General features: G+C 36.7%; 1 pseudogene; it reads right to left on the reverse strand.

Annotated features, from left to right (window-relative positions):
- Positions 1–60: 60 nt before the first annotated feature.
- LOC128026628 (nucleolar RNA helicase 2-like) lies at positions 61–21,614 on the reverse strand (annotated as a pseudogene).
- Positions 21,615–21,952: the final 338 nt, after the last annotated feature.

Genomic DNA, 21,952 nt, shown 5'->3' on the forward strand with positions numbered 1-21,952 from the left:
GGCAGTAAAAAAAAACTAAAACTAGACAGTCTGCCAGACCATCAGAGTCCACATCAGTAACTAAAGAACTGGCTGAAGCTGTTTCTGAGGACCTCCTGGTCCTCTTCTACCTCCCAAACTGTTATTGCCTTTGAAGCCAAATGAGCAGTGTCCTCGTCCACAGCCGAATCTGATGGACATCTCAGGGAGCTCTGTGGTCTCGTTCAGATGCCAGCGCTCGCCGTCCTGCCATTTGTCCTGCAGAGAGCCAGAAACACTCCGAGTCAGCAAACACAAGCGTCTGCTCGTGAAACCTGAGAGCCCCGAGTGACTCCAACACATCACAGTGGCTTGGGAAAGAAGACGCTCACGATCAGCTGGACGTGTGTACAGACACGTCCCTCCAGCATCGCTTTACAAACCACTCCAAACACACAAGCGCTTCGTCATACCTGGATCTCTTTCACTTTGCTGGCCGGGACGTCGAAACACACACCCTGAGACAAACAAAGGTCAGGACACATTAGAAATGAAGCCCTAAAACAGAGATCCTCTGTCTCAGTGATATACTGTATGAAAACACAATATAATCATATATTAATAATAATAATAAATAATAATCTAGGACAACTTATTGACCAGACCAACAGTACACAGTACAGTACTATGCACAAAAACTCTTTACAGAACCAGATGCAAAGGTGCACAGAGATACCAAAAGCAGAAGAGATCTCTGTATTCAACACAGACACTGCAAGAACAGATGCTTTGAGAGACGCTTACATTGAAATGTAAATATTGTGTATTTCCACTTTACATAAAGACTCACCCTTAGCCGAGTGCATGTATATATATATATATATATATATATATATATATATATATATATATATATATATATATATATATATATATATATATATACATACATACACACACACACACACACACACACACACACAGGGCTCGAGACTAACACTTGAGAGCAGTGGCAGCAGCGCCACTAAGTTCTGCAGATGGTGCTCCATATGGTGCTGGCCAACTTCAGTGATTATGTGTGACTTCGTAGCAAATTGAAAAGTTTGAGACTTTTCTCACTTCATATATATATATATATATATATATATATATATACACACACACAAAAAAAGTGTAAAATTCTGACAAAATCTGATTTCTTGATAATTTGATATTTTATAATAGTGACTTTATCATTTCAAAAAAATAGAGAAATGGTAGAAATTAATGATTAATAAGCCAATAAATGCTCCTCTGCTGCTGTCTACTGGTTATAATTGTGATTTTTTTTTTGTTACATTTTATATTATAGTTTTTGTTTACTACAAAGTATATTTTGTTCATCCAATTAAAAATAACATTCGAACTGGATAATCTTAGAGCTTTAAAGTGCCGGAAATAGTTGTGTGAAATGCTTGAAAGTCATTGAAAAGTGCTTGAATTTCTCTCTCAAAAGGCTGTACAAACCCTGAAATTAATGATGTAATGCATTAGACTATTTCTACCACAACACCACGGTTACAGTTAGTGTTACGCTTCTGGTTCCCTGATGTATGTCATTGCTGTTTATAACAGAGATTTCTGTGCAGAATTTGAATGATTCTTAGTAAATCTTGCAGCAACCTTATTATTGTGCGGTGAATTCAGATGCTTCCCACTGGATCTCGCAACACTCTTGCATCTCTGCATTAACAGTGTAGAGAAATCAGCTTTGGCTCGAGTAAAGCTGTTCTGAGCTCAGACAACTTTGTTTGTGTCACAGCCCAGGCTGATAAACTGACCCAGCTGCACAGTTGAAACATAGCGTGGTTTAGTTTCGCTTTCATTTCGTGTATTCCATTTGTGTTTCTCAAATGCAACAGAAATGGAAAAGCTTATGAGTTGGGCATAGCGGTGGTCAAGCCAGCAGAAAAAGTGGTTGCAGTCTGGAGCCGATATATATATACAGTACAGACCAAAAGTTTGGACACACCTTCTCATTCAAAGAGTTTTCTTTATTTTCATGACTATGAAAATTGTAGAGTCACACTGAATGCATCAAGGGCTATTTGACCAAGAGGGAGAGTGATGGGGTGCTGCGCCAGAAATTTATATACACCTGAAATGTACTGTATATATATATATATATATATATATATATATATATATATATATATATATATATATACAGTATATATATATATATATACACACACATACATAAACATACATCAAAATGTGTACGTATCATATATATTAAAGGCACCTTTACAGTTGTCCATGTTTAATTGAAATCCTAATACTGTAAGCAGTGATATCTCTATGTGAATTCACTCTAATGGGATTATAATTGCATTGATAAATAGCAGGTGTCCATGTTCAGAGGAGTGCGTGTGTTCTTGCAGACCAGTCCACTTTATACTCTTTATTTTATTTATATTTATTTAGAATCTAGTAATTAAAAATATTCTTTTTGTAAAAAAATAAAATAAAAAAAAAAGTTTATGGAAGCCCGTTTCCGCCACTAAATAAAAAATAAATCAAGGTAATTGCAACTTTATAATCAAAATTCATGTTTTTTACTTGGTATTGCAAGTTCGTATCTCGCAATTCTGACTTTGTAACTCGCAATTGCAAGTTTATTGTCATGCAATTCTGACTTTATACCTCACGATTCTGACTTCATAAATCGAAAATTGCAAGTTCATATCTCACAATTTCTAACTTTACATCACACAATTCTGACTTAATAACTCTAAAATTCTGACTTAACTCGCAATTCTGACTTTATAGCATGAAAATTCTGACTTTATAACATGAAAATTCTGACTTAACTCGCAATTCTGACTTTATACCTGGCAATTCTGACTTTATATCTCGAAAATTCTGACTTTATAAATCGCAATTCTGACTTTATCCCTTGCAATTCTGACTTTATCCCTTGCAATTCTGACTTCATCCCTTGCAATTCTGAATTTATCCTTCGCAATTCTGACTTTATAACTCGCAACTCTGACTTTATACCTTGCAATTCTAATTTTATAACATGAAAATTCTGACTTTATACCTGGCTATTATGACTTTATAACTCGATAATTTTGACTTTATAACTCGCAATTCAGACTTTATACCTCGCAATTCTGACTTTATACCTTGCAATTATGACTTTATAACTCGCAATTCTGACTCTATACCTTGCAATTCTAACTTTATAACATGAAAAATCTGATTTTATACCTGGCTATTATGACTTTATAACTCGAATATTTTGACTTTATAACTCACAATTCAGACTTTATAACTCGCAATTCAGACTTTATACCTCGCAATTCTGACTTTATACCTCGCAATTCTGACCTTATAACTCGCAATTCTGATTTTTATCCCTTGCAATTCTGACTTTATCCTTCGCAATTCTGACTTTATCCCTCGCAATTCAGACTTTATCCTTCGCAATTCTGACTTTACAACTCGCAATTCTGACTTTATTCCTTGCAATCTGACTTTATCCTTCACAATTCTGACTTAATCCCTCGCAATTCTGACTTTATCCTTCACAATTCTGACTTTATCCTTCGCAACTCTGACTTTATCCCTTACAATTCTGACTTTATCCTTCGCAATTCTGACTTTATCCCTTGCAATTCTGACTTTATCCCTTGCAATTCTGACTTTATCCTTCGCAATTCTGACTTTATCCCTTGCAATTCTGACTTTATGCTTCGCAATTCTGACTTTATAACTCGCAATTCTGACTTTGTAACATGAAAATTCAGACTTCATAGCTGGCCATTATGACTTTATAACTCGAAAATTTTGACTTTATAACTCGCAATTCAGACTTTATACTTGGCAATTCTGACTTTATAACTTGAAAATTCTGACTTTATACCTCACAATTCTGACTTTATAACTCGCAATTCTGACTTCATCCCTTGCAATTCTGACTTTATCCCTCGCAATTCTGAATTTATCCTTCACAATTCTGACTGTATCCTTCGCAACTCTGACTTTATCCCTTGCAATTCTGACTTCATCCTTCGCAATTCTGACTTTATCCCTTGCAATTCTGACTTTATCCTTCGCAATTCTGACTTTATCCCTTGCAATTCTGACTTTATGCTTCGCAATTCTGACTTTATAACTCACAATTCTGACTTTGTAACATGAAAATTCAGACTTTATAGCTGGCCATTATGACTTTATAACTCGAAAATTTTGACTTTATAACTCGCAATTCAGACTTTATACTTGGTAATTCTGACTTTATAACTTGAAAATTCTGACTTTATACCTCACAATTCTGACTTTATAACTCGCAATTCTGACTTCATCCCTTGCAATTCTGACTTTATCCCTCGCAATTCTGAATTTATCCTTCGCAATTCTGACTTTATAACTCGCAATTCTGACTTTATAACTCGCAATTCTGACTTTATAACTCGCAATTCTGACTTTATACATCGCAATTCTGACTTTATAACTCGCAATTCTGACTTTATCCCTTGCAATTCTGACTTTATCCTTCGCAATTCTGACTTTATCCTTCGCAATTCTGACTTTACAATTCGCAATTCTGACTTTATCCCTTGCAATTCTGACTTTTTCCTTCGCAATTCTGACTTAATGCCTCGCAATTTTGACTTTATCCTTCGCAATTCTGACTTTATCCTTCGCAACTCTGACTTTATCCCTTGCAATTCTGACTTCATCCTTCGCAATTCTGACTTTATCCCTTGCAATTCTGACTTTATCCTTCGCAATTCTGACTTTATCCCTTGCAATTCTGACTTTATGCTTCGCAATTCTGACTTTATAACTCACAATTCTGACTTTATCCTTCGCAATTCTGACTTTATCCCTTGCAATTCTGACTTTATGCTTCGCAATTCTGACTTTATAACTCACAATTCTGACTTTGTAACATGAAAATTCAGACTTTATAGCTGGCCATTATGACTTTATAACTCGAAAATTTTGACTTTATAACTCGCAATTCAGACTTTATACTTGGTAATTCTGACTTTATAACTTGAAAATTCTGACTTTATACCTCACAATTCTGACTTTATAACTCGCAATTCTGACTTCATCCCTTGCAATTCTGACTTTATCCCTCGCAATTCTGAATTTATCCTTCGCAATTCTGACTTTATAACTCGCAATTCTGACTTTATAACTCGCAATTCTGACTTTATTACTCGCAATTCTGACTTTATACATCGCAATTCTGACTTTATAACTCGCAATTCTGACTTTATCCCTTGCAATTCTGACTTTATCCTTCGCAATTCTGACTTTATCCTTCGCAATTCTGACTTTACAACTCGCAATTCTGACTTCATCCCTTCCAATTCTGACTTTATCCTTCGCAATTCTGACTTAATGCCTCGCAATTCTGACTTTATCCTTCGCAATTCTGACTTTATCCTTCGCAACTCTGACTTTATCCCTTGAAATTCTGACTTTATCCTTCGCAATTCTGACTTTATCCCTTGCAATTCTGACTTTATCCTTCGCAATTCTGACTTTGTAACATGAAAATTCTGACTTTATACCTGGCCATTATGACTTTATAACTCGAAAATTTGGACTTTATTACTCGCAATTTAGACTTTATACTTGGCAATTCTGACTTTATAACTCGAAAATTCTGACTTTAAATCTTGCAATTCTGACTTTATAACTCGCAATTCTGACTTCATCCCTTGCAATTCTGACTTTATCCCTCACAATTCTGAATTTATCGTTCGCAATTCTGACTTTATAACTCGCAATTCTGACTTTATACCTCGCAATTCTAACTTTATAACATGAAAATTCTGACTTTATACCTGGCCATTATGACTTTATAACTTGAAAATTTTGACTTTATAACTTGCAATTCATACTTTATACCTGGCAATTCTGACTTTATAACTCGAAAATTCTGACTTTATACCTCGCAATTCTGACTTTATAACTCGCAATTCTAATTTTATAACATGAAAATTCTGACTTTATACCTGGCTATTATGACTTTATAACTCGAAAATTTTGACTTTATAACTCGCAATTCAGACTTTATACCTCGCAATTCTGACTTTATACCTTGCAATTATGACTTTATAACTCGCAATTCTGACTCTATACCTTGCAATTCTAACTTTATAACATGAAAAATCTGATTTTATACCTGGCTATTATGACTTTATAACTCGAAAATTTTGACTTTATAACTCACAATTCAGACTTTATACCTTGCAATTCAGACTTTATACCTCGCAATTCTGACTTTATACCTCGCAATTCTGACCTTATAATTCGCAATTCTGATTTTTATCCCTTGCAATTCTGACTTTATCCTTCGCAATTCTGACTTTATCCCTCGCAATTCAGACTTTATCCTTCGCAATTCTGACTTTATACCTGGCCATTATGACTTTATAACTCGAAAATTTGGACTTTATTACTCGCAATTTAGACTTTATACTTGGCAATTCTGACTTTATAACTCGAAAATTCTGACTTTAAACCTTGCAATTCTGACTTTATAACTCGCAATTCTGACTTCATCCCTTGCAATTCTGACTTTATCCCTCGCAATTCTGAATTTATCCTTCGCAATTCTGACTTTATAACTCGCAATTCTGACTTCATACCTCGCAATTCTAACTTTATAACATGAAAATTCATACTTTATACCTGGCAATTCTGACTTTATAACTCGAAAATTCTGACTTTATACCTCGCAATTCTGACTTTATAACTCGCAATTCTAATTTTATAACATGAAAATTCTGACTTTATACCTGGCTATTATGACTTTATAACTCACAATTCAGACTTTATACCTCGCAATTCTGACTTTATACCTTGCAATTATGACTTTATAACTCACAATTCAGACTTTATACCTTGCAATTCAGACTTTATACCTCGCAATTCTGACTTTATACCTCGCAATTCTGACCTTATAATTCGCAATTCTGATTTTTATCCCTTGCAATTCTGACTTTATCCTTCGCAATTCTGACTTTATCCCTCGCAATTCAGACTTTATCCTTCGCAATTGTGACTTTATACCTGGCCATTATGACTTTATAACTCGAAAATTCTGACTTTAAACCTTGCAATTCTGACTTTATAACTCGCAATTCTGACTTCATCCCTTGCAATTCTGACTTTATCCCTCGCAATTCTGAATTTATCCTTCGCAATTCTGACTTTATAACTCGCAATTCTGACTTCATACCTCGCAATTCTAACTTTATAACATGAAAATTCATACTTTATACCTGGCAATTCTGACTTTATAACTCGAAAATTCTGACTTTATACCTCGCAATTCTGACTTTATAACTCGCAATTCTAATTTTATAACATGAAAATTCTGACTTTATACCTGGCTATTATGACTTTATAACTCGAAAATTTTGACTTTATAACTCGCAATTCAGACTTTATACCTCGCAATTCTGACTTTATACCTTGCAATTATGACTTTATAACTCGCAATTCTGACTCTATACCTTGCAATTCTAACTTTACAACATGAAAAATCTGATTTTATACCTGGCTATTATGACTTTATAACTCGAAAATTTTGACTTTATAACTCACAATTCAGACTTTATACCTTGCAATTCAGACTTTATACCTCGCAATTCTGACTTTATACCTTGCAATTCTGACCTTATAATTCGCAATTCTGATTTTTATCCCTTGCAATTCTGACTTTATCCTTCGCAATTCTGACTTTATCCCTCGCAATTCAGACTTTATCCTTCGCAATTCTGACTTTATAACTCGCAATTCTGACTTTATACCTCGCAATTCTAACTTTATAACATGAAAATTCTGACTTTATAGCTGGCCATTATGACTTTATAACTCAAAAATTTTGACTTTATAACTCGCAATTCAGACTTTATACCTGGAAATTCTGACTTTATAACTCGAAAATTCTGACTTTATACCTCGCAATTCTGACTTTATAACTCGCAATTCTGACTTCATCCCTTGCAATTCTGACTTTATCTCTCGCAATTCTGAATTTATCCTTCGCAATTCTGACTTTATAACTCGCAATTCTGACTTTATACCTCGCAATTCTAACTTTATAACATGAAAATTCTGACTTTATAACTCGCAATACTGACTTTACCCCTCACAATTCTGACTTTATCCTTTCGCAATTCTGACTCTATCCTTCGCAATTCTGACTTTATCCTTCACAATTCTGACTTTACAACTCGCAATTCTGACTTTACCCCTTGCAATTCTGACTTTACCCCTCGCAATTCTGACTTTATCCCTCGCAATTCTGACTTTATCCATCGCAATTCTGACTTTATAACTCGCAATTCTGACTTCATACCTCGCAATTCTGACCTTATAACTCACAATTCTGACCTTATAACTCACAATTCTGACTTTATACCTTGCAATTCTGACATACCTCGCAATTCTGTCTTTATAACTCACAATTCTGAATTTATACCTAGCAAATTGCAAGTTCAAATCCAGCAATTCTGACTTTATAACTCGGCAATTCTGACTTCAAACCTAGCAAATTCTGACTTTATCCTTCGCAATTCTGACTTTACCCCTCGCAATTCTGACTTTATCCCTTGCAATTCTGACTTTATGCTTCGCAATTCTGACTTTATAACTCGCAATTCTGACTTTGTAACATGAAAATTCAGACTTCATAGCTGGCCATTATGACTTTATAACTCGAAAATTTTGACTTTATAACTCGCAATTCAGACTTTATACTTGGCAATTCTGACTTTATAACTTGAAAATTCTGACTTTATACCTCACAATTCTGACTTTATAACTCGCAATTCTGACTTCATCCCTTGCAATTCTGACTTTATCCCTCGCAATTCTGAATTTATCCTTCACAATTCTGACTGTATCCTTCGCAACTCTGACTTTATCCCTTGCAATTCTGGCTTCATCCTTCGCAATTCTGACTTTATCCCTTGCAATTCTGACTTTATCCTTCGCAATTCTGACTTTATCCCTTGCAATTCTGACTTTATGCTTCGCAATTCTGACTTTATAACTCACAATTCTGACTTTGTAACATGAAAATTCAGACTTTATAGCTGGCCATTATGACTTTATAACTCGAAAATTTTGACTTTATAACTCGCAATTCAGACTTTATACTTGGTAATTCTGACTTTATAACTTGAAAATTCTGACTTTATACCTCACAATTCTGACTTTATAACTCGCAATTCTGACTTCATCCCTTGCAATTCTGACTTTATCTCTCGCAATTCTGAATTTATCCTTCGCAATTCTGACTTTATAACTCGCAATTCTGACTTTATAACTCGCAATTCTGACTTTATACATCGCAATTCTGACTATATAACTCGCAATTCTGACTTTATCCCTTGCAATTCTGACTTTATCCTTCGCAATTCTGACTTTATCCTTCGCAATTCTGACTTTACAATTCACAATTCTGACTTTATCCCTTGCAATTCTGACTTTATCCTTCGCAATTCTGACTTAATGCCTCGCAATTTTGACTTTATCCTTCGCAATTCTGACTTTATCCTTCGCAACTCTGACTTTATCCCTTGCAATTCTGACTTCATCCTTCGCAATTCTGACTTTATCCCTTGCAATTCTGACTTTATCCTTCGCAATTCTGACTTTATCCCTTGCAATTCTGACTTTATGCTTCGCAATTCTGACTTTATAACTCACAATTCTGACTTTGTAACATGAAAATTCAGACTTTATAGCTGGCCATTATGACTTTATAACTCGAAAATTTTGACTTTATAACTCGCAATTCAGACTTTATACTTGGTAATTCTGACTTTATAACTTGAAAATTCTGACTTTATACCTCACAATTCTGACTTTATAACTCGCAATTCTGACTTCATCCCTTGCAATTCTGACTTTATCCCTCGCAATTCTGAATTTATCCTTCGCAATTCTGACTTTATAACTCGCAATTCTGACTTTATAACTCGCAATTCTGACTTTATAACTCGCAATTCTGACTTTATACATCGCAATTCTGACTTTATAACTCGCAATTCTGACTTTATCCCTTGCAATTCTGACTTTATCCTTCGCAATTCTGACTTTATCCTTCGCAATTCTGACTTTATCCTTCGCAATTCTGACTTTATCCTTCGCAACTCTGACTTTATCCCTTGCAATTCTGACTTCATCCTTCGCAATTCTGACTTTATCCCTTGCAATTCTGACTTTATCCTTCGCAATTCTGACTTTATCCCTTGCAATTCTGACTTTATCCTTCGCAATTCTGACTTTATCCTTCGCAATTCTGACTTTACAATTCGCAATTCTGACTTTATACCTTGCAATTCTGACATACCTCGCAATTCTGTCTTTATAACTCACAATTCTGAATTTATACCTAGCAAATTGCAAGTTCAAATCCAGCAATTCTGACTTTATAACTCGGCAATTCTGACTTCAAACCTAGCAAATTCTGACTTTATCCTTCGCAATTCTGACTTTACCCCTCGCAATTCTGACTTTATCCCTTGCAATTCTGACTTTATGCTTCGCAATTCTGACTTTATAACTCGCAATTCTGACTTTGTAACATGAAAATTCAGACTTCATAGCTGGCCATTATGACTTTATAACTCGAAAATTTTGACTTTATAACTCGCAATTCAGACTTTATACTTGGCAATTCTGACTTTATAACTTGAAAATTCTGACTTTATACCTCACAATTCTGACTTTATAACTCGCAATTCTGACTTCATCCCTTGCAATTCTGACTTTATCCCTCGCAATTCTGAATTTATCCTTCACAATTCTGACTGTATCCTTCGCAACTCTGACTTTATCCCTTGCAATTCTGGCTTCATCCTTCGCAATTCTGACTTTATCCCTTGCAATTCTGACTTTATCCTTCGCAATTCTGACTTTATCCCTTGCAATTCTGACTTTATGCTTCGCAATTCTGACTTTATAACTCACAATTCTGACTTTGTAACATGAAAATTCAGACTTTATAGCTGGCCATTATGACTTTATAACTCGAAAATTTTGACTTTATAACTCGCAATTCAGACTTTATACTTGGTAATTCTGACTTTATAACTTGAAAATTCTGACTTTATACCTCACAATTCTGACTTTATAACTCGCAATTCTGACTTCATCCCTTGCAATTCTGACTTTATCTCTCGCAATTCTGAATTTATCCTTCGCAATTCTGACTTTATAACTCGCAATTCTGACTTTATAACTCGCAATTCTGACTTTATACATCGCAATTCTGACTATATAACTCGCAATTCTGACTTTATCCCTTGCAATTCTGACTTTATCCTTCGCAATTCTGACTTTATCCTTCGCAATTCTGACTTTACAATTCACAATTCTGACTTTATCCCTTGCAATTCTGACTTTATCCTTCGCAATTCTGACTTAATGCCTCGCAATTTTGACTTTATCCTTCGCAATTCTGACTTTATCCTTCGCAACTCTGACTTTATCCCTTGCAATTCTGACTTCATCCTTCGCAATTCTGACTTTATCCCTTGCAATTCTGACTTTATCCTTCGCAATTCTGACTTTATCCCTTGCAATTCTGACTTTATGCTTCGCAATTCTGACTTTATAACTCACAATTCTGACTTTGTAACATGAAAATTCAGACTTTATAGCTGGCCATTATGACTTTATAACTCGAAAATTTTGACTTTATAACTCGCAATTCAGACTTTATACTTGGTAATTCTGACTTTATAACTTGAAAATTCTGACTTTATACCTCACAATTCTGACTTTATAACTCGCAATTCTGACTTCATCCCTTGCAATTCTGACTTTATCCCTCGCAATTCTGAATTTATCCTTCGCAATTCTGACTTTATAACTCGCAATTCTGACTTTATAACTCGCAATTCTGACTTTATAACTCGCAATTCTGACTTTATACATCGCAATTCTGACTTTATAACTCGCAATTCTGACTTTATCCCTTGCAATTCTGACTTTATCCTTCGCAATTCTGACTTTATCCTTCGCAATTCTGACTTTATCCTTCGCAATTCTGACTTTATCCTTCGCAACTCTGACTTTATCCCTTGCAATTCTGACTTCATCCTTCGCAATTCTGACTTTATCCCTTGCAATTCTGACTTTATCCTTCGCAATTCTGACTTTATCCCTTGCAATTCTGACTTTATCCTTCGCAATTCTGACTTTATCCTTCGCAATTCTGACTTTACAATTCGCAATTCTGACTTTATCCCTTGCAATTCTGACTTTATCCTTCGCAATTCTGACTTAATGCCTCGCAATTTTGACTTTATCCTTCGCAATTCTGACTTTATCCTTCGCAACTCTGACTTTATCCCTTGCAATTCTGACTTCATCCTTCGCAATTCTGACTTTATCCCTTGCAATTCTGACATTATACTTCTCAATTCTGAGTTTATACCCAGCAAATTGCAAGTTCAAACTAGCAATTCTGACTTTATAACTCTGCAATTCTGACTTCTTACCTAGCAATTCTGACTTTATGCCCCACAATTCTGAGATTATACCTCACAATTCTGACCTTATACCCTGCAATTCTGACATTATACCTCGTAATTCGAGGTTATACCTTGGAATTCTGACATTATACCTCGCAATTCTGACATTATACCTTGCAAATTGCAAGTTCAAATCTTGATTTGTTTCTGACAATTCTGACTTTACAGCACGCAATTCTGACTTCAAAACTCGCAATTCTGACTTTGTAACTTGCAAATTGCAAGGTTATATTTCCCAATTCTGACTTTAATAAAGTCCGAATTATGAGAAATTAACTTGTTAGTTATATGATGATGTAGTTATATAATGAAAGTAATTGATTACAAAAAATTTATTTGAAAGATGACATAGATTTGGTGACAGTCATGCAAATACAAATATATAAATGTTCCTTAAAATTTGCTATTTTGTCGTATTTGCTGTAGTTAGTTTCTAATCATATGTTTTGAAAATAAATCACAGCAAACAAGACTGTTAAGGTGTGTGGTTCTGAATAACAGCACCAAAGAATGGCTTGGCTTCAATAAATCATTATGGAGATGCACCTTCTTGGCCTTGAGGAAGGTCATATGTTTGATGTGCTGATGCCAGCGCATCCACCACCCAACGTTGCTCGATGAGTTCCTATGTGGCCTCACGGAAATACCCCACAGTCAGAAACCAGAAACCTGCCAACAGAAAGATATTTCCCTACAGCATTCAGTCTGATACATTAAATTGAAACAGCTGTATGTATCATACTTGTGAAGTTCTCTGACCTCACAATGTCTTTACTGGAGGATTGGATGATATTGTTGGCTGTTGGGACCCCGACCTGTCTCCTGGAGCAGGAGAAGACAAGAAACGGTTCCTTAATCAACCAACCATCATTTGTTCAAATGATTGCCACTGGTTTATTCGCACTAATTAGGGATGTTCATTTTGGTTATTTTTCCTAACCGTCAACTGATGCTCGTTAACCAATTATTAACCGTTAACCGACAAGATTATTTTAAATTAGAATTGAATTAAATTAGAAAGGATAAGTGTCTGTAACCCATTAAAAATAATAACATTTGTTTCCTTGGGATGAATTTTACAGCGCTTCTGCAAGAGGAGAATAATATCTTAAAGCTAGGCTATATATAGCATATAAATAGGCCTAAATGAAAAATATATGTTTACTTGAATAATAAATTATGAAAATTAAAGAAAAATGCAGAGTTTCATAAAATTTTTGTGCTGTATGAAAGGAAACGGAAGGCAGAAAGCAGCATCCTATTTTCTTAAGGCTTATTTTACGCACATTTTTATTGTGAATATACACAAATAAAGACAAACTGTTTACATTTCAGATTATCTTCATGACTAAACGAAGTTGTTTCCACTGTAAGGAAAAACTTCAAGTGATTGCTGGTGCTGCATGTGTGCGCACAGTTAAGCTTTGCTACCATGAAAATGCAGTCTGTTCTTTAATATAATGAAATACAGTCAGTCAAACATAATGGAAAAATAAACAGTGCTCAGTTTAAATATGTAATAAAATCTGTGCTGTTAAGTGTTCGTAACGGTGTGATGTTATGCAAAACATGTAGTTTTACATGGATACTGGAACGTGAGTGAAGTAGGCTGTAATGAATAATAATTTTTAATTCAAACACACTGCGAATACGGAAACATTTGATTTTGTGTCGAATGAGAGACCCAGCATTGGTTTCTGTTTCGTTTTAGCCTAAATGAATTTGTTTTGGCTTGTCATTTATATTGCTAGCTTCTTATATTTTTAATTCTTGTTTTTTTCTAAATACTGTTCATTGAAAGGATTTTGTTTAGTGAGGGGAACTAAAATATCCTAGCGATGTTTACAGTTTATTATAATGTTTGTAAACATTACGTGTTTGCAATAGGCCTATTTCTAAATTAAATAAAAAAGCGACAATCTATTTATATGCGTAACTTTAACCATGCACCAAAACTTTTACAATATTTTTATAAATTGCTGAAAATAAACAAGTAAATAAATGACTTTTAAACCGTTTAACTGATTGTATAAATCGGTCAAAATTCTTAACGGTCGTTAATGGTTAAAATGAACATCCTTAACACTAATGATATTATTTTGGGTTGATTCAGGGCTGTTGGGAAATTGGTTAGAATAAAAGCGTCATAGTTTACATGAATTCACCCTACATTACACAAAGAGCTGCTCCAAATACTGTCTCATCGCTTTCTGCTCCTTGAGCTGGCTCTCCTCCTTCCGCCGGCAGAAACAGATGAAGATGTCTGTTCTTCCGGCTTGGCCGGTCTGTCCAGATCGGTGGATATATGATTCCACATCCTGCACTCACAACACAAGTTTAGGCTTTTAAAGACTATATTAAACTACAAAATCCTGTCAGCTGTAGGGGTGTAGGGGTGTAACAGTTCACCGAAGTCACGGTTCGATACATACATCGGTTTTGGGGTCATGGTTCAATATGAGTTTGGTACAACAGGACATTTTTTTTATTTATTGAACAGACAGTATTGCTACATACATGCAGGAGTTATTTTTGATTGGAATTAGATTTTGTGAAATTATGCTACATAAAGGCAACAAAAACAGCAGAAGGGCTGAACGAAAAGTTTACAGAGTTTCACTTGGTTATCCCTGTAAACAAAGCTGCTGCGCTTATGAATACTACTTTAATATGCATGATCAGGGTTCCTCCAGTCTGGCCCTGGAGGGTCACTGCCGTGAGAGAGTTTGGTCTGGGTCTGAGCAGGGCACTGACCCTCATGAATAGGTTTTGAGGATCCCTGAACAATATGGAAGTAAGAGGAAAAGAAAACGCCATTGAAACGTGTGCGATTCTGGAATAGAGATTGGCCAAAACAAATCTAACAACTGGTTCCAATTTATAGCCCGAAACTTTCCCTGTCTGTTGATTTAACACAAGCAGGTGCTTCTTTGAGCTCTTGAGTGTCATCTGAACTTGCCGTTCTTGTTTCGGTTTAGTGTAGAGCGTCTCTTCTTCTGCTCTTTCCTGTTGTGACAGTCAGCGATGCATTACTGTGAGCGCCCCCTTCTGCACTGATCACAGATGACTGTATTTATCATCTGACTGAACTGGACTGAGACATCTGTACCGTGACTGATCGGGACAAATACATGCACTGTTACACCCCTAAACAGCAGAGTACTGTTAACAAAACATGTGCTGAAATACTAAGAAAAACAGTATACTTCAAAAGAAACATGGGGGGTAATAAAGAACAAAACCAGGCCTGGGACAGGCTGATGTGGGTTTGGAGGAGAGCACTGCCACATTGGTGATCTCTCTCTGTTTCTGAGGAATGTCTCCATGCAGCGTCTGTGCACTCTGAACCACATGGAGCGGGACAGGAGAGTAAAGCATGGTTCAGTGACAGGCAGCAGATGTACGAGCAGCTGTGGTCATGCACCTGTCTGATGGAGGTGTTCATGGAGAGCTCCGTGGCCTCTCTCATAGTCTCGCAGAAGTCTGCCGCTGTACACCTGAATCACATCACTGATGACGGACGCCCGCTGAGACGTGACATGCAATCGCCAGGTGCAGCGTGCAAGAAAACAAGCAGGCCAGAGCCAAATCAGATAACAGATATGATGATTTCAGTCAAAACAAAAGCAGCTAAAACTGAGTGGTATAATAATTATGTCAGCAGTACCTGGGACAGAGGACGTGTGTTACCCAATAATCACAAATCACACAGTTAATGGAAAAAACGTTTGTTCAGAAAAGCTTGTGTAGTGTGAAGCAGAAACTCTGATTTACCTTCCTGAACTGAACTGGTGAAAGGACACCCAGCTCATTGATTGACAGCTTCTGAACAGGTTATGCCCTTATTTGTTTTCCTTCGTCACATTACACAACACCAAACTGAATGTCTCTGAGTGTAATGCAGATTCTGCTCATTGAGTTTCTGTGGCATTGAGAGTGTTACAGTGCCGCCTAGAGGAGGAAACTCAACTCACCTGACAGAGACTGCACATCTCATGATGGGACTTAGGCCCAATAATTAGATATCGCTAAACGATTTTCTCAAATATTACTTATTCGAGAGAGAAAGAGAGAGAGAGAGAGAAAGGGAAATGGCATGTATTCGCGTCTGTGCATTTATCTTTTTAGAGTGAGTTTACTTAAAAACAGCGATTGTATCCTCTCGTCGCTGTAAAATATAAAGTAGCGATTCCGTATTTAAACTGTATTTAATAAAAGTCATGGGGCGGCATTGACAAGTTTATTTTCTCCTGGATGTGTGAGCTGCGTGATTTCCGATTTGTGTGTGTGTGTGTCAGTAAGCAGCTCATTAATACAGAACGATGATTAAAGGCTCTAATGCACACCAGCACACCAGTATATGTGTGTATTGTAAGAGCTAGATGGCGAATGATGACGTGTGACGGCATAGTAGTGGTGTTCCAATTCTTAGGGGAATATTTTCTCACCTACCCCTTGACACTCTGTTTCAAGGGACAAGGGGAAGGGGTAGACAGAGGGGTAGGGGAAGGAGAAGGGGTATAAAATAGAATTGGGAATTCCGCCTATTCTAGAGAGAAATGGAGCGAGAGATGTCGCTGCAGATTTTTGTATACCCCTTCCTACCCCTCTGTCTACCCCTTCCCCTTGTCCCTTGAAACAGAGTGTCAAGGGGTAGGGGAGAAAATATTCCCCTAAGGATTGGGACACCACTACCATGACGTCACACGCCATTATTTGTCGTCTAGCTCTTACAATACACACATATACTGGTGTGCATTAGAGCCTTTAATTGTCATTCTGTATTAATGAGCTGCTTACTGACACGCACACGTGGCTGAGAACAGCAGTGTCTGTGGCTTCTCCTCTGCATCTACACGAGAAAACATCATGAATCGCTTTTAGAGATGCACAGTGACTTTCATGACAAGCCAGGGATTAGCTTTTAATTTCTCATTGAACAAACATTACTGGACGGGATTAGATTACACTTCTTGTAGGACACGTTAGGGTTAGGGTTTAGGGTTAGGATCTCCTCCACCTGCTCGACGAAGCCAGTGTCCAGCATCTGTTCCACCTCGTCCAGCACCACGTGCTTCAGCTGAGACAGATCCAGCTTGTTATTCTGCAGATGGTCTCGGATGCGACCCGGCGTTCCCACCAGTACGTCGATGCCATTGCGGATCACTTCCACTGATGACACAAGTCAATCACAGGGTTATTAAACATCTTCAAGCGGTGTGTTTTGAGTACTCAACTAAACTGAGCTACGAGAGGGTCTTCCCTGTGCTGGTCCTCGCCTGACCGATGACATTCTTCCCATCATACACCGAGCTAGAGGTCTTGAATTAGATGTCAAAGAGGTACGAAACGCCACGGGCTGAAAAGGAAAATATTTCACATTAACGATCAGGCAGGTTCGTCTTAAACAGCGACTTGAGGTCATTTATTGGGATGTGTGTCCATGTTACCCTGCAGCACTGTGATGGTGTTCTGGGAGATGTTGGAAAAGTCTCCTTCTTTCTGCTCCGGAGTTTCCTAGGGAATGAATCACATGATCAGAGTCCCGCGGACCGGCTCACTATGAGCAGAAGTGGAGGAGTAAACACACTTTCTTTGCAGTCACTGTCACTGTCCTCGGTGGATGAAGCCGGTGTGTCCACGGCAGACGACACGAACAGTTTATCAGTCTCCAGTTTATCTTAACAGTTTATCAGTTACTCATCACCTCCTCTTTGCCTTCTTCTTCTTCAACTGAATGAAGATTGAATTAAACGACATGTGCTCCAGAATAAAGATGAATGTTTGCGTGACGTCTAAGACATCCATTACATTGATTAGTTGGGCTCTGTGTTTGTGTTCTCGTCTGGAGACTCGGAGGACATCTACTCTGTTTAGGAGCCGCTGAAGCACACTCTTCTGCCTCCACCAGCAGCTTCTGTTCTTTCAACTTCTGTTTCTGGAGAAAAACAACAGACCAAAATAACAAAAATATCAGTGATCTAGGGATGCACAATTTGATCATCCTCTCATGAGTTTTGTCCATTCATTTGAATGTGGAAGTCGAAAGTGAAAGTCGTGACATTTGCCAAGTATGGTAACCCATATTCGGAATTGGTGCTCTGCATTTAACCCATCCAAGTGCACACACACAGCAGTGAGAAGTGAACCCGGAGCAGTGGGCAGCTATATATCCAGCACCCGGGGAGCAACTGGGGGTTCAGTGCCTTGCTCAAGAGCACTTCAGTCATGGGTATTGAGGGAGGAAGAGAGCGCTGTTTATTAACTCCCTCCCACCTACAGCTCCTGCCAACACAGAGACTCGAACCGGTGACCTTCTGGTAACTAGTCCGGCTCTCTAACCATTAGGCCACAGCTGCCCCCAACGTAACGTAAAGATTTCATGAATAAGTGGGCATTTCCTATTAAATATAGAGAGTATCATTCTGTGAGAAAAGTCATTCCCACAGGTCTAATGATGTTAATGAAAAGCCATATGTTGTCCCTCAGCATTTGTAGAACTGAACCTATATTTATTTAAATGGGGTGGACATTAACAGTAAAAAGTGCACCAATAAACTTATTAAGAATATATTTTATAAAAATAGATCTTTTCAGCCTAGAGAAAAAAAAAAATCTGGAATGTTTACTTCCCAGAGATTATCTGGAAAAAGACTTGGTTGCTTCCCTTTAGATTTTGTATATTTAACAAACATCAAGAAATACATTTGAAAATACTTCAGAATATTTATGTTAGTAGCTATATGTTATCAAAATTTATGGATCTTGATGAAAATGGTTATTTTTGTTCTGATCAGCCTGAAAAAATTCTACACCTTTTCTTTGAATGTTATCGTTCAATCATTTTTTGGGAAGATCTGTACATTTTCAACAGAAATCTGGTTATAACTGTTAATTAAAAGCCAAAGATGTTATCATATATTTTGATTCGAAAATTGCTTCTGTTAATTTTATGATGAATCTTATGTTCTTATTAGGTAAATTTCATATTCACAAAAGAACAATAAATAATTCCAAACCTTGTTTGAAGGCTTTTTTGGCTGATTTACAGTTATATATTGAGTCTCTCCAATGTATCGATAATAAAAAATTGTAGTGATACAATTGTATTTGCTAAAGAATAGAAGCTAATTGCAAATTAAATTATTATTATTATATGATGGTTCTTTATGTAGCATAAATTATTGGTTTCAAATTTCATTTTAAGTTATTTTGCACAATAAATAGCCCTTCTTTTTATTTATTCTTTTTAATTCACTCATTCGTTTTAATTTGATTTGTCTCTTATTCATTTATGTAAAACAAATATTGTTCATTGTTATCTTTTTGGATGTCATGTTATTGTTGTAATTATTGTTTTTCATTCTATTGTCTAATAAAAAAATTAAATAAAAATAAAGAGGAAACAACATGCGTAGAGAGGAAGTGCTCGTTCACTCGAGCGAACCTGACAGTCAGCTGCCTCATAGTGAGAGAAAGTAATTACATGTGCATGTGAAAAGGAGATGAATTAGACGCTGATCATAATTATTAAAATTAAAACCTCAAACGACTGATACGGTCATTAAAAAATCCACTATGGCATTAAAGCCTATCAGAAATCACTTCCACAGTGTATTTGACCAATAGGAGATAGGATCAGTGTATCGCCCTGCCTCTGTCAGACAGTGCTCTGTGTTCAGTGTTGCCAGACGTACGATAATTATCATATTTGTACAATATTATTTTTTTTACCTCTGTATGATGTACGATCAATAATGAAAAAAATCCCGTAATGTACGATAATTTCAGAATTTTATGAAAATTTAAATGATGGTAGTTGCAGTCATAGGGCTTCTTTACTCATACATGAAATCGGCTCATTACAGACACTCTAAATGCATTTGTGTGCACCTCAGGGTGTGTTAAGAATGCAGGAGAGTGCCCTGCTTTAAAGCCAACGAGCACTAGTTGCGGAACATGATACCAAAAACCCCTTCAACATCTGGCAACATGCAGGATTCCGATGACAGCGGCTCAGGTGTGGAGTTAACACTTTGGAGTTTTAACAATTTGAAAGACTTGAAACAAGACTTAGAAACCAAAACTGCTAAGGAATCTTGATTTCAGTATTGACCAATATAATTGTGATTATGATTTTATACCAATTAGGGAGCAATTTTTTTTTCCTCTTGCAATAAGCACCAGTGTCTACCACGCTGAGAAGCCAGAAGGATAAAGCACTGTCCCTTGTTGTTATGATAAAGGCACAAAGAATCAGCAGGTGCTTTGATCGTAATGGCACCCAGGCAATATGGGAAAGCCCATTTACTGGAGGACTCCTCAGTAATAACCCTCCAATCAGATTGTACAGGTACAGGTACTCTCCTACCAAATTCTCCAAAACAGCTGTGGTCACAGATAGCTCTATTCCAACAACAGTAGATTTGCCCATCCTGAAAGTCTTGGAAATTGTGTAGTAGGAGTCACCAGTTGCCAAACACATGAAATTTAAGATTTTGTTAGAATGAATGAGTATATGGATAATATTAATGTAATGTAAAATAACTTAGCACTTACTTAAATTCATAGACCTACATATAAAGGTAACATTTTTCAGCATTTAACAGTACAAGCATGTCGAATTCATGTTGTGTGTACTGTGAAAACCTTGGGCCGTGATGTCATATCCGTCTCCCACCCCTTTTTGCAGCACTGGCTGAAAGAATTTTGCATGCTCAAAGTCTAGCGTGACCGCTGCTTGAGTTGTTCATAATCAAACGGGGCGGAGAACAGCAACAAGGGTGTTTTCAAATGTGAGTATCAGAAACCAGAATCAAGGTTCCTTGTGTTAAAATCACATTTGTTGAATTGCTGAAGGTGTAAAGATGCTACATAATATAGTATATTTGTGATTTTGCTGTAAAAGCACATTTTATTTAGGATCTGAAATGTCCGCAGACTGGTGTGAACAATGAGGATGTAGAAGTCCACAGCTGCATCTTGGAAATGATCCAGTGCTATGAGAGCCTCCATCACTCCAGCTGCCCTTAATGCCTCATCTGGGCCAGATGTTGCTGTGGTGTCTTCATGTGGTCTAGAGAAAGACATTGAGGATGTGATTTTGGTCATGTTTGTCCTGCCGCTCAGTGGACCCTGACTTACAGAATCTTCATGATGTTATTGATGCTTTTGAAGCTTCTGAAACTCAGGCTACATTGACTGATGTTTTCAGAAGGAAAAAAAAAAGAGAAAAAAAAAAAATTCTGCATTTGGCAGTTGCTTTTATACAAAGTGACTTATTACAGGGACCCTCAATCCCCCCGGAGAAACCTGGAGAAAGGAGTCTTTCTCAAGGACACACCGGTGTTGATGGCTGAAGGACAAAAATTAGTATGTAATTGTTAATTTAGCAAGAAATTAAATTTGGCAGCAGCAGCCAGATTTTG

Source organism: Carassius gibelio, chromosome A13 (genome assembly GCF_023724105.1).
Source record: "Carassius gibelio isolate Cgi1373 ecotype wild population from Czech Republic chromosome A13, carGib1.2-hapl.c, whole genome shotgun sequence".
NCBI classification, from domain to species: Eukaryota; Metazoa; Chordata; class Actinopteri; order Cypriniformes; family Cyprinidae; genus Carassius; species Carassius gibelio.